Source organism: Xyrauchen texanus, chromosome 26 (genome assembly GCF_025860055.1).
Source record: "Xyrauchen texanus isolate HMW12.3.18 chromosome 26, RBS_HiC_50CHRs, whole genome shotgun sequence".
NCBI classification, from domain to species: Eukaryota; Metazoa; Chordata; class Actinopteri; order Cypriniformes; family Catostomidae; genus Xyrauchen; species Xyrauchen texanus.
The window spans coordinates 25309426-25323380 of NC_068301.1; positions in this window are offsets into that span (position 1 = coordinate 25309426).

The window sequence follows — 13955 nt, forward strand, 5'->3', positions numbered from 1 at the left end:
AAGCATCACAGTCTGGTAAAATATGCACATCACTTCTCCAAAAAAAAAGCGCCATTCATCCACACAAAATAGATAATTTTACCCTGTAACTCGGCATCAAAGGGAAGTAATGGGATAGCCTGTCAGTTTTACTTAAGGGCGCTTACTAAAGAAAACATAACAATTACTATTGCTCACGCTTCAAGAACGAGTTCACACACACACACACAAAAAAAAGAATATGAGGTTTGTACTCACCCTCATGTCGTTCCAAAGTCGTTTACAGTTATTTTTTCAATGGAACACACGCTGAACATGGCTGTTATGCTTAAAAAATAATAATGAAAATGAATACCTGGTCTAATTTTTTGTTGAACAAAACCCAAAGAAAGTAATTTGGGTTTGAAACGATATTAGGGTGAGTAATTAATGTGTCATTTATAATTTTCATTTTTGGTTACTTTTGAACCAAACCTCTAAACACAAGTATTACATTTCTATGCATAAATCATCCTGCACCATTTTTTTATTTATTTATTTTTTGCTACAGAGATTAATGATATCTCAATATTTGCAGCGTCTTGAGGAGAGGTGTACAGTACTAGCCTATTACTTGACTTACTTGAGAGCGGTACCATAAATCTACACCAACACACTAGTAGCACCCTAGTAGCCATCTGGAATAACCTAGCAATCCCATAATGACAAGTTAAAAACATCCCCGAAGACCTTAACAACTGCATAGTATCTTGCGGTAACAGAGCTGTTTAGTCATGAACCCCTGATATATAATATAGAACTGGATTGCTCATGACGTCATCTCAGTGAAGCCACTGTTCTGCCATATTGCTATGCCCAAACATTCCAGTGTCTTTATTGATTTTATAGGAAATCATCTCATTTCAGTGAATTCTGCAATTATTTAAATTCTGCAATTTTTCCTGTTTCTTGAAAGCCATAGCGAGTTAAATGTAGCCTATCTTTATTAAACAATATCCACCTATAACAAACTTCATCAATTAACAGATCAGCTTGAACATTGGGGGGGTTGCAGAGTGAAGCATTTACTTGTTTCCATTAATCATGGTATAAATACTGGGGAAGGAGAGAATCACCCCTGCTGAATGTAAACATGTTCACTGAAACTGAGGTAAGATACAAACAGACATTTTCAGACTTATCAAAAAGTGCCTTATTCTCATGGTCACTTGAATAAGAGCACTCTCTCTCCCTCACATGCAGCACCTGAGGGAGACATGCAAAGCTTGTTAAAATTAAACTGATAACCTGATTTAAATGGCAAACAATCCCATATTTATGACATTTAAGGTGATTTAGAAATCCCGGTATGACTTTTTAAAGTCCTATTCAGGGGTAAGGACGTATTGTCACCCTAAACAAGCAGATATTACAACTTTTCCTACTAGAAATACAACTTGTGGACTGTTTTGCCGCTTCCTTAGGTGATTGTTGTGCTGCACTGATAGCCGGATCACCAGGGCTCTAACATATCTATCGGTGTATATCTTCTCCCTTGTAACAAATATTATCCATAACAAGATAATTCAACCTTAAACATGATTCTCACTAGAGGGTAAAATGTAACTGTCATATCCACAGGTCGGAGAAGGTGAAAGGGGAGTGTTTTCGCCTGTCAGTCATTGATGCTCTATGAGATGCTATGATCCAAGATGGCCGCTTGAACACTTCCAGTGGTTTGGGGTATAACTGTGTTTTATTTATGTTGTAGAACAACATTTCCAATTATCTTAAATGTGCACTCAGTAATTTTTTCCTCATTAAAAATGTTTAACTTCTAAAGACATGAATTGTAATTTTGCAATATATGTAGGAAGTCATGACCACTCACATTAAAATGAAGACTCCAGTCACATCAGTAACCTAATAAAAGCTGTTTTATTCTACATGGATAGGGTCCACACATGGGGGCTGCCATGTAAGAATCACATGACCAGTCGAATACTTCTTGTATAATTTCAGTAACCGTCCTGTTATTTGACACTAGCCCTCATTGATTAAAGTAATCATTGCTGACTGTGAATACTAAATATCTACAATTACATCTGAAACTGAAATTATGCTGCATCCAAGCCGCTAGGTGTCCGTGTAAGTCCTAGATGTGCACCTTTAAAGTAATGTTTACCACAGACCTTATTTTACTCATAAATCCAAAACTGTCATTATAAAAAACCCATAAGGAAATCCACTGGGAACCCATGGCTCGAAAATGCTAATTCTCTTCTGAATTTTGGACTACAACCTGAACAGCTCTATAACAGGTAAGAAACACTAATTTTGTTTATTCAGATTTCCTTCAGAAAATGTCAAATCAAATGGTTTTCTTTTTTAACAGTAACATTGTTGATGTTACAGACTTCCAGTCTTGTTGATGTTACTGTTCAATTCATTTCACAGTTAGAATACATTTTATAATGCCTTACTGCATGACAATATATGACAATATGACAATTTTCCAAGCTACTGTAGGTTTCTAGCTTCATTGCCATTTCAAAAGGCTTTTTTGTCCCTGCAAGTGACAAATAACATGAGGAATGTTGCAACAAATCTGAGAGCAAGCTAATCTTTTAATAATCTAAACATTGTTGCTCTAAACCAGATCTGTGGTACACTGTTCCCCTTCATGAGATCACATGTTTATGAGTGCTCTGCTAGCAGTGTTATATCATTACTCCTGATGGAACTGAAAGTTTCAAAGCAGCCATCATTTCAAAACTGCTCAGACAGATGATGCTGGAGCCACTCATTCATTATTTTATTACCGCCTCCTCTAAATGTCATGTTTATTCCAGCTTGCTCCTTCATCAGCAATCACATCTGCTAATAGACCTGCTACAGACTGGAAGTCTGCTCTGGAATGTAGTGTGTACACCACTGGAATGGTAACACAGAACAGAGCTTCCCATTTTGACAGTTAACAACTTATGGATATGTCAAACTGTTTGACGGATTACTTTTTCTTTTTTACTGAGACACTAATACTGTTTCAATTGTTATGTGTGCTTTAGAACACATGCGCTATGTAGTTTTATACTTTTTAATGTAGCTATTAAAAGGGTTTTCTTATAGGTGCACTCAGTAATTTTGCAGTATATGTAGGAAATCATGACCACTCACATTAAAATGAAGACTCCAGTCATATCAGTAACCTAATAAAAGCTGTTTTATTCTACATGGAGAGGGTCTGCACATGGGGGCTGCCATGTAAGAATCACATGACCAGTCGAATACTTCTAATCTCTGTGACCGTCCTGTTATTTCACACTTTCACTCATTGATTAAACTAATCATGGCTGGCTGTGAATAGTGAATTTCTACAATGGCATCTGAAACTGAAAACTATTGATTTTAAACGATGCTGCATCCAAGCTACTAGGTGTCAGTATAAGATGACACCAGGACAAAAGTTACTGAGTTCACCTAAAGGTCTGGAGCCACCTCCGGAGTGGTATTTCAGGCTAAGTGAATCTAAGTGTTCATCACGTTCAGGAGGCGACACCCTGCCTACCCGAGAGATCACCGTGTCTTGGCCATGATGACGTCAAGGAAAGCGTTTCACTACCAGTTATTTATTAAACTCAGATGTTAAAAATGTAATTGAATCATATGTTATTGTTGTATATATGAATATATTCAACATAAAGCCAAATATAATGTTCACAACTGGTTGGGATTAATTAACAGCATCATCATTATTACAAAATATTTATGTGTATAATTATATGCCTCTTTGTTCTCCTTCTAATCACCTGATTTTGTTTGCTCTCACCTAATACTGTGGGACAAACTACAAACGAGTTGAACTAGTTCACCAAATCGGACTGAATCGTTTGAAAGAGTTCACGTCTCGAGTGAACACTGATCCATAAGTTACTCTATCTTAACCTGTCTCTTGGATGTGCCTGACACTCCAAATCAAAATGAGCCTATAACCGGGAGTAATATGATCCTAGAAATGGTGATATCTGCTTTTGCCAACACTTCTTTGCAATTAACTGCTCCGACTAGTTCACAAATTGGACTGAACGCTTGGGCTCGCAACAGCTCTCGAGTCAACAGTACACTGAACTGAGAATCGCCTCTTTCGGAGATGTCCGACATACTGAGAACCAACGAGCTAGTGACATTGAGCATGTGTGTGATTAAGAGGCAAAATGTGTGTTTCAGGTGTATTTTGCTGAATAACATAGAGTGTAATAAATAAAACATACTGAAAATATGTTTATGACTTTTACTGTTTTATCAACGTATTAAGATGATCCAATCTACAGCTCTCAAGTCAACAGTACATTGAGTCAATCACAGCAGTTCTCAAGTCAACAGTACACTGATCCGAGGACAGCAGTTCTCAAGTCAACAGTACACTGATCCGAGGACAGCAGCTCTTGAGTCAACAGTACACTGATCCGAGGACAGCAGTTCTCGAGTCAACAGTACACTGATCCGATGACAGCAGTTCTCGAGTCAACAGTACACTGATACGAGGACAGCAGTTCTCGAGTCAACAGTACACTGATCCGAGGACAGCAGTTCTCAAGTCAACGGTACACTGATCCGAGGACAGCAGTTCTCGAGTCAACAGTACACTGATCTGAGGACAGCAGGTCTTGAGTCAACAGTACACTGATCCGAGGACAGCAGCTCTTGAGACAACAGTACATTGAGTCAATCACAGCAGTTTGCGAGTCACCAGTACACTGAACTGGGCACAGTTTATTAGCCAATGTAGACACCTGAAAGGATGAAACTATACAATTTATTAAGAAAATAGTATGACCCTAACATGACATAGTCCTACTGTCCGAAAGATTTCAGAATATATTTTTTTGTGGAAAGAGGTTCATAAAGCTACAAAGCACAATGTTTTTTCCTTTTTGGGGGTTAACATTAAACAAATGTTGCTGTTTTGTGCAAATAGAGCTTTTTTTATCAAGTACATGATAAACTGGTACATATTTGATGTATTGAACGTTACACAGTAAAGCAAGAGCTGTAAGTAGCTTAGCTCCTAGCTTAGATCCAGGCTCCATCAGCAAATACCTAATCAGCATTTTTTTAAAACCCACCCAAAATAACAAGAAAGATTAATTCTAATCTTAATCTTACACCACGTTGTGAGAGGCTTAACTGCAGTTTCCAAAAATTGACCATTATTATAGCCAAGCACACAAGCAGCTTCGGTGAGCAAACTGTGCATTTTTCCCTTTCAGTAAAGCCACCGAAGGGAGAATCCTGGCAACAAGATTAGATTCTCAGCACATAACACCTATTGTGTTTACTTCAAATCCCATAGATCTCATTGGCAGCCTTGACTGTTGTTCTCCCCATACAACTACAGGGCCATGATGTGTTAACAGAAGAATAAATAAACTGTGGCTGAAAAAAGTAAGAAAAATATGGGGATATTAAATATGGGAACATTAGGTTGGTCATTACAAATATGTTCTGGCTGATAGATTTAGCTTCTCTAAAAGTATATTTGTGAACAACAAATCTGTTGAATAGCAGTATTGGTGTGTGTCTGTGTTTACATTTATTCATTTGGCAAATGCTTTCTTACCAAAGCAATTTACAAAGAGGGTATTAAAGACTCAATTCATTATTTTATTTATATGAAAAATGAGTTTTGTTCCTCTCTGTCGGGCAGAATGCAAGAACCTTAGAAAAATGCTATTAGCTTCTACACCCACACATTACTTGCCTTGCTTTTTCAATGTTGCTCTGTCAAATTGAATCCATATTTGAAGGGACATAAGAGATTTTCAAAATAGATTTATAAATAAACAAAATTGATATATAAAACAGATAGTTCCACTTTCAAAGCTGTTGTAAAATGCATAGATATACATATGTAGAGACCCAATACTCTGTTTAATTTAGATTTTTTTAATGATCCACAATATTGTCCGATTTTTATGGCAAACCAAATCTTGTGAAAATCAATAGTATTTAACATATTTTTCAGATAATTTGTTTATCATGCTGGACATTTGAGTTATAACATTGGATTCTTTAACCAAAAAAGCTCACTGTTAAGTGAAAAATGTCTCATTTTGAAGAAAACAGCTTCTAGGTAAATGCTTATATGCAGCTTATATGTAGTTTGTCCTCTTATGTAAAGTTACCCCTCCCCTTTCAAGAACAATGCACTTCTATAGTTAGGGAAAAGGGTGGAAAAATCACTCTTGACCCCACTTACCCTGCCCCACTACCTTTTTGAACTGTTGCCTTCTGGCCGACGCTTCAGGGCTCTGAGCACCAGAACCGTCAGGCACAGGAACAGTTTTTTCCCTCAGGCTATCCATCTCATGAACAGTTAAAACTGGCCCATTGAGAATAATTATGTGCAATACACGGTTTAGTCTTTTTTATATTTATCCAACACCTCTACCTCTTCTCTCCGCCATTTCATTCCTCGGAAGAAAAAAATTATAATAAAAAAATTAAATAAATATATATATATATATGTACTGTACATAACAGATTTTATTTTGCACTGTACATAACAGATAATAGATTTGTATTAGAAGTGCACTATGTATGTGTATGTGTGTATCTATGTATGTGTGTGACTGTGTGTGTGTATGTACATTTGTGTATAATAATTTTTTTTTTATTATTATCTATGTCTTGCGGCTGTTTTTGTATTGTTGTGCATTGGAAGCTCCTGTCACGAGACAAATTCCTTGTATGTGTAAGCATACTTGGCAAAAAAGCTCATTCTGATTCTGAACAGTAAACTGTCTGGAATAGGATTGGGCAAGATGTTCCTTTTCAATACAAAACCAGGGAATGGCTTTCTCAGGTGGAAGTGACCAATGAGCCAAATGTATCACTTTACATTCCATATGGACTTCGCTATGCTATCAAATTGCTTGAAATAAGAGAGGGGTACATATACAGGGTGAGATTGTAGCAGGTAGTTGAAGGAATAACATTAACCTTCCCAATCATCGATAAATGTTATGAAGTCCCCCTGTCCACATCATTCAAAAAACGTTTTATTAAGAGATCAAAATGAATGACTAAATCAGACAAATTTGCTGGGAATAAAATTCCCAAATACTTAATGCCCTGTTTGGGCCACTGGAAGGCGCCTGGCTGAAAAGCCGTTACTGGACATTACGCTGTCAAAGCCAAAGCTTTGGATTTAGACAAATTGACTCTGTATCCTGAGAACTTGGTAAAGGAAATAATCATTCTGTGGAGGCAAGGCATAGATCTAGTGGGGTCGGAGACTGTGACAGAGCAGAGGGTTGGGCCGGGTCGTGATTCTACACACCCGGCCCCTTATCAGGCTAATCAAGCCTCTGAGAGGGATAAAGGCCGACTGCTGACGGTGGTGTGACAGAGACAGCGTTTACGGGCAGCTGTCCGTCATATATGTGTGTTTGTGTCTTTTCGTTTAAGTTCCTTATTAAATTATTATTTATGTTGACAAGCTGGTTCTCGCTTCCTCCTTTCCATTAATCCCTTTACAGAGACGAATAATAAAATATCGTCGGTGTAAAGCAGAAGCTTATGCGCCACACCTCCCGCAATCACCCTTGGAAAATTATCCTCCTTTCTTATCGTGGCTGCTAATGGTTTCAGGGCAAGACAGAACAATAATGGGTAAAGAGGGCAACCCTGCCGGGTGCCCCTATCCAGAGTAAAATAATCTGAAATTAGTCAATTTGTTTGTACCGCCGCTACAGGGTTTCTATAAAATAACACACTTTTGCTTCACTATGATCAAGGACTGAGTCCATCAAAAGATTCAAGTCTCCTCACAATATTATATCATGAGGGGTGCCAGCGGCTTGCAACATCCCTTCAAGATCTATAAAAAAGCCCTGCTCATCAGCATTAGGAGTTGAAATATTAGCCAAAATCAACCTTTGCCCCTGAATTTCAGTTAAAACAATAATTACTCTCCTTAATTAATCTTTAATCTGTAATTTACATTTGAATTGTATATGTTCATTTGACAATATAATGATTCCCCTGCTCTTACTTGAGCCAGCACTAAAGAAAACATGTCCACCCCATATCTTCCCAAATTTTCCAGATTCCTGCGGCGAAAGGTGTGTTTCTTGAAGAAACACTATATCATATTTCTTACGTTAAAAAAGTAATAACCTTACATCTTTCTATGGGGTGCCCTAACCCATTCACATTCCATGATGAGAGAGACAATCCACTCATATTAACATTTGACATTTTGATATAGTTGAAAAAATTAATTATGTGACAAAAACAAGATTATACAGAACACATTCCCCATTTGTGAATCAATCAAATCACAAACTTCCCCCAAAACAAACAGAAAAAAGAAAAACATGCGCATTAACCCCACGCATGACAGAGGTTAAACTCAAAAGGTCCATGAACACCCACGAGCCCCTGTGACAACTTTGCCATCGGATTGCTCAATTTTGCCTCATAAATTTGTGAGCGACCACAAGGAGGTTACTCCATGTGACTCTACCCTCCCTAGCAATGGGCCAATTTGGTTGCTTAGGAGACCTGGCTGGAGTCACTCAGCACGCCCTGGGATTCAAACTAGCGAACTCCAGGGGTGGTAGCCAGCGTCTTCATCACTGAGCTACCCAGGCCCCAGCTGGTATGACTTTGGCGCTTCTCCTCTCCAGTAGACCTTAAATGATCTGCCAATGAGGTATGACTCAAACCATTCAAGCACAGTTCATGTGATGCCCAGATCATAGTGGGTGGACAGGAAGATCTTGTGGTTCATTGTGCCGAAAGCAGCCGACAAGTCAAGGAGGATGGGGATGGATGATTTGAAATGCTACCACATATGAGTGACTTCATCATGTATCAGGGGACTTTTTCAATTAAAGCGTAAACTTCATATCCATCGTTTCCATCTGGCCCCGTCCACTGACCTGTCAGCACGTTAATTTAAACAGCCTATAATTAGGATAATGAAGTTGGAAGAATAATTGTAAGAAGTAGAATTGTTAAAAGAACATCAAAGATTTTAAAAACACATAACAGGCAAGCAATTTGCTACTTGTATACATGCGTTTAAGTGATTTTACACCCCTGTCCTATGGTTCAATTACTGTAAAATTTTATCCCTCAGCTTATGTTGCTTTATGTTGTTATTTAATTGCTTTCTAAACTCTTTGTTAAGTGCAAAAGCACATGTGTGCACACATGTATAATGTAAGCTGCCTGCTCTTGTGGTTGTTAGTTGACTGAAGTGTGAAATGAGGTAGCTTACACCTACCTCCACCCATCTGTAAACTGTCAAACCACAATGTGCTTTATTACATTTTCCTCTGTGGGCTTCAGTACCATAATGAACAAAGACTGCCATTTACCCCAAATACAATGAAGGTTCCTACATAATCAAAGGTCATATGTGCATAATGAACATTCCAAACATGATAGTGGTGGTGAGGTGGATGCATTAGAAGCGGAGGCCCAAAGAGATGTGTAATAGCATGAGGTTCACATGTCAGCAGGTGAGGGACAGGAAGAGAGTGGTATGCATGACCTCCTACTGTAGAAGCTGGGCTACTTTAATTACATCTTAGCACTGCTGCTTTTCAGAGGCACAAAACATGGTACTGATCATCTCAGTCTGATTATTAGGCCTTTGTGGAGACTCTGTATGCTGTCAGCCTGTAATGATAATAGCTTCAGAGAGCTTTTGACATGTTAATGCCTTACACTAAGCAGTTCAGAACAACATATTGGCTTTGGGAGAAGAAAAAGCCTTAATGAGAGAAGCTCCAACTATATAACTGTAGATAAAGACGGTAAACATACATTTCTCATGAAAATGGCATTAATTATTCATATAAATAACTATTCATGTGTTGCACTTCTTCTCTACATTAAAAGTGCATTCAATATCACCATTTAGATACATTTTTAATTTCACCAATTTCATTTAAAATTGAGTCAAATTTCATGGTTCAAGAGCTAATAGCTCATCAACTGCAATGTCAAAGTATAGTGCAAAATCTGTACGAAGAAATATAAGTAAGATATATTCAGTTTTGTAGCAACGTGGTAAAAAGTGGTCTGCCTTTATTGAGTTCAAAGATGAAAGGAAAACTTGAAAGTGCAGAGGATGGGCAGAGTGAAAACATCTTTAAGTCATCCTTTCAGCCAGAAGCAGCTACGCTATAGAACTTAGTTTAAAAACCATAAGGCTTAAAGGAATAGTTCACCCAAAAATGAAAATTCTCAAAAGGCATGTATTATGATAATTTTCACAATTTTAATTCAAACATTGTTGACAAATATATAATATCACAACTTAAATTGGCGCCGAAGCAATTGGACAATGGAGCTTGACAATCTTTCATGTTGTTTGTTGACATGTTATCACATATAAACTTTGCTTGAGTTTGTGAAGGAATTTTGGGATTGTAGTTTCAGTCGGGGACTAATCAAAGTGTTGTTGATACACCTTATCTGTGATCAGTCATGTAGAGTGCATATCAATGCAATCAAATACAAAACACTACACTGAGTTGATAGGTTTACACTTGACTTGAGTTGTGCTCTAGATGCTTATCTCAAGTTGTGAATAGTCCATTTCCATAACAATGCGCTATGTAGTGCAAAATCAAGAATCTCAAAATTGTTCAAATTAAAACATCCCTTGGATGAAGAATCCACAACACAGTTACTAAGGATCTAATACTTTACTACCTTCATCAAATTGCATTATTTTAGGAATATATTTCAAGTTTTCACAAGGTCTTTTATGTAAGATGGCATATTTACGCCACATGCATAACCACCTGTGGCACTCTGTCACCGTGGAGGGATGGTTATCACGGTGATAAAAGCAACCCAAGTTTTTCACAACATGAGGGTGAGTAAATGATGGCAGAAGGATCATGCTTGAGTGCACCATCCCTTTAAAACAAACAGAGCTACCATAACTAGTCAGGATCGAGGGAAAGATGAATGCAGCAATGTACAGAGACATCCTTGATGAAAACCTGCTCCAGAGAGCTCTGGACCTCAGACTGAGGCGAAGGTTCATCTTCCAACAGGACAATGACCATAAAAACACAGCCAAGATAACAAAGGAGTGGCTATGGGACAACTCTGTGAATGTCCTTTAGAGGCCCAGCCAGAGTCCAGACTTGAACCCGATTGAACATCTCTGTAGAGATCTGAAAATGGCTGTGCACCGACGCTCCCCATCCAACCTGATGGAGCTTGAGAGGTCCTGCAAAGAAGAAAGGTGTGCCAAGCTTGTAGCATCATACACAAAAAGACTTGAGGCTGTAATTGGTGCCAAAGGTGCTTCAACAAAGTATTGAGCAAAGGTTGTGAATACTTATGTACATGTGATTTTTTCATTTTTTATTTGTAATAAATTTGCAAGAATTTCAAACAAACTTCTTTCACGTTGTCATTATGGGGTATTGTTTGTAAAATTTTGAGGAAAATAATGAATTTAATCCATTTTTGAATAAGGCTGTAACATAACAAAATGTGGAAAAAGTGAAGCGCTGTGAATACTTTCCGGAGGCTCTGTATATATATCCCACTGTATTACAGTGCTGGTGTCATTTCTTACTCATCTAGTTTACCCACTTATGTCTCAGAATAGCTTTCAACTGGACCACAGCACACAGCAGGTGTTCACCGATGTCCAGCAGTGTCCGAAGCTCCACATCCATCAATTCCCCTCACCTTTGTGGACTGAAGGCCCTTCGGCCCCTCCGGGTGAACAGCAGGCTTCAAACAGCTTTGAGTGCATCACTCTGATCTCTTTCTCCAAGTCATCATCACATTGAGAGGTGCTTCATCACATTCCCACTCGACCAGCTCCTGGGAGACAATGCTGACAGAGTATGGAAGCATATTAATGACAAATGTCTTTGAAAGAAAAAAAGCACACAGAATTGCACTAATTGAAAAATAAAGACATTGCTTTAACAGTATTAAGATTTTTGCAGGGATGCCATTTTATATGGTTGTATATTTAAGCTCTGAATATTTCAATTGAAAACATTTCACACAAAATGTAATAATTATATAATAAATATTCTGTTCCAAAATATTCTTTTTATTATTATTATTTAATCTTTTTTTATTCAACAGGCAATATTCAATCCATAAAACTTCGCTTTGCAAATTGACCTCTAAAATTTCAGTGGTTAAATTTCAGTTGGAAATTCAACCCTGTACATCCTGGCATTGCAGAGAAAGCAGTAGGGTGTCAATTCACAATCTTCACTTGCTGCAACTACGCTTCACCACTAGGCCGTGCAATCATGTGTTGATGAAGACCAAGAACATCATGAAGAGTTCCTCACCAAATACACCTTTATCACAATTTGTCATCATATTCGGCTCTGATTAGTAGGGATAACAAAATTCCACCTGCGTGTGGTCAGTTTTTATGAATCACTTAAACTGTAAGGTGAATTTTCACATATTGTGTCTTATCCAGACACAACGCAATAAGATTCCAGCGGCAAGCATGCTGTCTGTCCACACAAGACGCAACACGATCTCGATGAAAGAGGACCAGGACTGGGACTGCATTACTGAATGTGCATTACTCGTTACATGGTATTATTACTCACTGGACGTTTATTTGGACATTGTTAATTTTTTGTGTTCATATTGGTTAGTTTCCTCAATCTGTTTCTTTTTGCGGTCATTTTAAGCTTTTGTTCTGTTGTACGATGATCTTCAGGAGTTGCTACGCGAACTCGGCTTGCTGCGGAGACCAGGCCTCCAGTCCTCAGCGTCGCCTAATGCCGGTACCCGGGGGAGAGGATGTCGTAAGCGGTGTGCAAGGAAGGGAAAACGCAGCAATAGGGCGGGGGTCCATGCTAGGCTAAAAACAAAGCCTAGCCGGCCAGCTCTCCTGTCTATCCTGCCCTCAAATGTTTTCTCCCTGGACAATAAACTGGACTACATCCAACTCCAGCAGACTATGCAGCATGAGCTTAGAGACTGCTGCATCTTTGTTTTCACAGAGACGTGGTTCAGCGACAGAGTTCCGGACACCTTCATTCATCTAGACGGGCTCGCCTCATTTCGTGCCGACAGAAATGCAGCCCCGCCCCCACCTTGGCTACTCAGACCACATCCCTGTTATGCTAATTCCAGCATACAGACCGCTCGTCAGATGCACAAAACTGCTCCAGAAGCAGGTGACAACCTGTCCAGCAGGAGCCATCTCTGCTCTTCAGGACTGTTTTGAGTGTACTGACTGGAACATGTTCAGGGAAGCTGCAACATATGGTGACTCTACCAACTTGGAGGAATACACAGCATCAGTGACCAGCTACATCAGCAAGTGTATTGATGATGTCACCTTCTCCAAGACCATCACCACATGCTCCAACCAGAAGCTGTGGATGACTGCGGAGGTGCGTGCACTGCTGAGGACCACCCTTCCTCCCAATAACTTGGTGCTCTGCCTTACCACGGCTGATGTGAGGAAAACTCTATGTAGAGTCAACCCACGGAAGGCTGCTGGACCAGACAACATTCCTGGCAGGGTGCTCAGTTGGTTTTTACCAACATCTTCAACATCTCTCTGAGCAGCGCCGTCATTCCAACGTGCTTCAAGGCCACCACCATTGTCCCCATGCCAAAGAAGTCTTCAGTGTCCTGCCTCCACGACTACCGTCCTGTCGCACTCATCATGAGGCACATTAAGACCCAGCTGCCCCCCTCACTAGACCCACTGCAGTTCGCATATCGTCCAAACCAGTTGAGAATCACTGCTTTAGCTCTCTATGCAGCTAATTGCATTCACTCCTAAAATCCAACCAAAAATTCTGTTTCAGGCTGTAGATTACATTTGGACCACTCAGAATGATTGGCAGACATGTGACAATTGTAATCAATTTACATTTATGCATTTGGCAGACACTTTTATCCAAAGCGACTTACAGAGCCCTTATTACAGGGACAATCCCCCTGGAGCAACCTGG